This window comes from Rattus norvegicus, chromosome 3 (assembly GCF_036323735.1).
Source record: "Rattus norvegicus strain BN/NHsdMcwi chromosome 3, GRCr8, whole genome shotgun sequence".
NCBI lineage: Eukaryota > Metazoa > Chordata > Mammalia > Rodentia > Muridae > Rattus > Rattus norvegicus.
In genome coordinates, this window is record NC_086021.1 from 178,561,865 (window position 1) to 178,566,372 (window position 4,508).

The following is a 4,508-nucleotide window of genomic DNA, read 5'->3' on the forward strand; positions in this document are numbered from 1 at the left end:
AAATCATTTTGATTCGTGCATCTGGGGTGGAGCCTTGGGGTGTCTTTTTCTAAGAGCACTAATGCTGTTGACCTTGGAACCCTTCTAAAGGCTCACAATCACCTTCAACACTCCTCTGCCCCCTAAAAAAAATAGATAGTGGACTCCTTTGTTGTTCTTGTCTTGAGACAAGCTTCTCTATGTAGCCATGGCTGCCCTTGAACTCATGTAGATCAGACTGGCCTCCAACTCTCAGACATCCACCTGCCTCTGCCTTCTGAGTCTGAGATGAAAGGTGTTTTTCAAGTATGCAGTGTTGGGGTGGACTGGCAGGGACAGCACATAAGCTGAGGGTAAATCAAGACAAGCCAAAGTCAGTCAAGCAAAGGGCCTTAGAGTGCACACTGAGTTGGCTCAGGCTGATGACTTGTCACCCCTGATACTGTCCGCAACGCAGGTTTGTTGTGTCTTCATAAGGCGACTTAGGTCTTGACAAACCAGTGGGACCAAAACAGGAGAAAAAGTTAAGACACTGGGAGACGGTTGTCTGCCAACTTGAGGAGATTTAGAATCACCATAGAAACAAGCCTCTGGGCATGTCTTTGTGAGACTATCTGAAATACGTTAATTGAAGTGGAAAGACACACTAAATATACATGGGCTGGAGGCGCCAGACTGGATATAAAGGAGAAGGCAAGCTAAGCGCCAGCGTCCATCTCTCTGAGCTTTGTGACTGACTGCAGACCTGTAGTCTACCATGATGACTGTATCCCTTAGAACCACGAGCCACTTCCTTAAGATGCTCTTCAAGGCTATTTTGTTACAGCAGCAAGATGAATGACTAAAACAGGGTATGAAACATACATACACGTGTGTGCGCGTATGAATGCACACACAGAAGGGAGAGAGGGAGAGAGAGATAGAGAGAGAGAGAAAGCGGTGCTACCAGCCATAGTCTTCTCTGCATCTTGCCAGCCCTCCTGACTCCCAATACAGAGTATCCTGGTTAAGCAGGAGAATTGTTTTACTTTGCCATTGTGACACAGGATCTCTTGAACGCCACATCCTCCTGTCCGTAGCTCCCTCATGCTAGGTGGCTTGTGTCACCTTGCCCTCTCTCACAAGTTGTGCTCTAGGCTGAGCAGTGACATAAGGCACAAAATGTAACAGTGTTTCTTTCTTCTGAAATACAGTGTGTGGTTGCCTCACTTGGGAACCCAGGATTGGAAAGGGATTCCCTTCAAAAGATCACACGATGAGACTTTATTGGAAAGCATCAGAGCTATTTTGCAAACAATGGTATCTTGAATAACAACTCATTATTGATAGAATCCCAAATGTATTTTCTTTTCCAATGTAGTATTTGATTTAAAACCATTCTTTTGACTAGGTATGGTTGGTCATGTATGTAATCCCAACACCTGAGATGCAGAAGCAGAACTGTGAGTCCCTGGTCTGCCTGGGCCACACATGGTGAGTTGCCTGGGCTGCAGATTGAGACCTTGTCAGGAAACGTAACTTTTTGTCACAAAAAGTAACCTTTGAGTTGCTGATGGCACTCAGAATTCATGTTGTTATCCTAAATCGTAACTAAAGTTTGAAGCGAGTGCAGCCTCTGTGCTGCAAACCCACCAGCTGGAGTGCATTATACTGAAAGGAATAGATGGGAAAGGCCACCACAATATTACTTAAACAGAAAACTGTCTTATCTACCCTGCAGAGGACATCCTGACAGCGATGCTGTCTGCTATAGGAAGTCCCACTGGGGCAGATCTGAGGCGCCAGCACAGAAAGGCACTCTCTATGGGGGTGTGATGGTGCTTAAAAGGGGAAATAAAGATGTGCTGATTTATTTGGTCTGTCTGTCTGTCTGTCTGTCAGTCCATCTGCCTATGGAGTTTTCTTTCCCTGATGCAGTAAAAATTAACAGTTTTGCTAAATTGTGAAGAACAGTGGTTCCTGGTCCAGTCTTGTTCTACTAAGAGAAAGGCGAGAGCAGGGGTATTAGAGCCTCAAGCTTAAACCCAGTTTGGGACTTGGGCAGGCACCATGATTTCCTGGGGCCCCTGAAATTGCTTAATGTATTGTTTGCTGAGAGTCACAATGACATCAGCTGGCCAGGCACTGTGAGCATGCTGACGTAATAGTGGCAAGACGGTTGTTGGCGGTAACCAATTGTGTTCTGGTTGGATGTGATGTCTGTTCCACTGCAGAGCTTCTATGCCCTGTACTGTAAGCCGTTTCAAAAGCCCTGGGCTAGACAGGTTGTAGCCCCCGTGAGGAACTCAGTGTTGCTGATTTGCTAAATGACGCCTTCTACAGAGCTGTGTTTATACGGACAGAACAGTGCTATTGTTATCTTGGTGAGAAAAGTTTCCTTTCGCAGTACTCACCAGTGCCTGCAGAGATTCCTAGCCGTAAGTGTTTAACCAGAATTGAAACATCTGTATCTCTTCCTGGACGCCTTAGAGAACATCATGGAAGTCAGGGGAGCAGGAACGCAAGAGGCCGAGGACGTGATAAGACAGGTGTGAAATGGGGACTTCCGGGCAGGGCAAGGCTGCTGTATTCTTGAACTCAAAGCAGTTGTGATAAGACCTGACTGTGTCAGATGAGGTTAGTATGGGGAACGGGCAGGCTCATGAGGCCATACCCTCTCCCTGAGAACTTATCTGATGTTGATGGTTGATGGGAGAGGGAGAAACACATTCTTTAGTAAGATGTTCATTCTGCTCTGAGCAAGCTCTCACCAACACTCCCACGGAGAACCTCAATAAAACCCATTGACTTCATACACACACACACACACACACACACACACACACACACAGAGAGAGAGAGAGACAGACAGACAGACAGACAGAGACAGAGAGAAGACAGAGACAGAGACAGAGAGACGGAGAGAGACAGACGGATAGACAGAGAGAGACAGAGAGAGAGAGAGGCAGAGAGGCCTTAGCACAGCTGACTCCATGAAGGAAGCACCATTTAGGCTATAAAATCCGGGGCTGGGGATTTAGCTCAGTGGTAGAGCGCTTGCCTAGGAAGCGCAAGGCCCTGGGTTCGGTCCCCAGCTCCGAAAAAAAGAACCAAAAAAAAAAAAAATCCAGCAGGTAGACAGTACCATCTGCCAAAATGAAAACAAAGATCTAATCCATGAAAGACCATAGTTCTGGGAAAGTCTCTAAGTGTACTGACCTTGACTTTTGGCTTCTGTAGCTCTGCTTCTGGCTAACTAGTCTTGCTAACTGACTTGTGTCAACCTAGGGTATGGTGCTTGTGCTTAAAAAGCTCACCCTGAGAAAGGGTCAAGCCTACACTGGGATCCTACACATCCAGTGTAGTCACTGACTGGCTAATAAATACTTTGTACTGGTTTAAGCCTGAGTCTGAATAGACTTCTCTGGAGGGTACTTCATAATGGACCAAGACATGGCTAATAGGAGAGGGATGACCGGTGTGGATGGAAGGGGTAAGAAAGGGCGGTAAGTGGGCATGACTGAAGTACACTATACACGTGTGTATGAAAGTGTAACAATGTAACCACTATTATGCATAATTAATGTATGTTAATGAAACATTAAAAACTCTTCTGTGTCAACATTAAAGATCTATTTCAATCGATGACATATAGGTAAAGCCCACATTGATTTTTTTTTTAAGAGACTACGCAAGTCACAAAATTTCAAAACCTTCTAAACCATGCTGTGTGGGAGAGCTATGCATCTCATCCTTTGGACCAAAGAGACACAAAACTTCTCCATGGCCCTCCAACGAACCATGTTCCTCTTAGGGCTTCCTCAATGGGCAAGAGGTCCAGTTGTGAGACACTTAACGGATTATAGCAGCAGAACCACCCGGCCAGCTCACTGTGGGGCAGTCACCTCACACATGGACCACGTGCCCTATGCCCTCTTGGGTCTCACTGCTTGGTGTACAATGGAAAGCAGGTCCTCCATGAGCCGCAGACCAGCCTATGCGTGAGTGAATGCCATGTGTGGTTTTCTCATTCTGCGTCAGAGCTTTGGAAAACAGAGCTCTCAGTTTGTGTTGGAAACAAACTCAACTTTCCCTTGTCAAACGCGAAGGCCCTTTGTCCGTTTCAGAATCTCCCTTCTTTGATAAAACTCTGAATCCAATGCTGTCATTGTTCCAGGACGTGAGTTTTCAGTAACGATGAAGAAGATGAGGCTACAGCCCAGGCAGTGGTGAGAACCGTAAGGGGGGAGAAGGGCCATGCGTTCTACAGATATTTGCAGTAACGTTTGCAGCAGTGGGGCGTCTGTTCTCAGTTAATGGGGTAGCGTCTGCCCCACTAAAGCACTAGGCAAAGACATCAGTGCTAGACAATCAAAGGACTTGGATCCCAGCATTCTGAATGCTGTCCGATTGCAGACTACCATAGTATCTCATTGCTAGTCCCTGTCAGTCCTCCGCCGTGGATCTTTAAGACTAGATTCACTTGGATCTAAGATCAGGGGTAAATAGAGACAGACCTGTGCATATACACTTGCATACTCAGGCTTACA

At 46.3% G+C, this 4,508-nt stretch overlaps 1 long non-coding RNA gene across 1 annotated transcript; it reads left to right on the top strand.

The window, feature by feature from the left end:
* Nucleotides 1–2,167: 2,167 nt before the first annotated feature.
* On the top strand, nt 2,168–4,115 carry LOC134486485 (uncharacterized). Its single transcript, XR_010065478.1, has 2 exons — nt 2,168–2,507; nt 3,643–4,115. It is a non-coding gene; the product is annotated as an uncharacterized LOC134486485 (long non-coding RNA).
* The last annotated feature ends 393 nt before the right edge of the window (nt 4,116–4,508 follow it).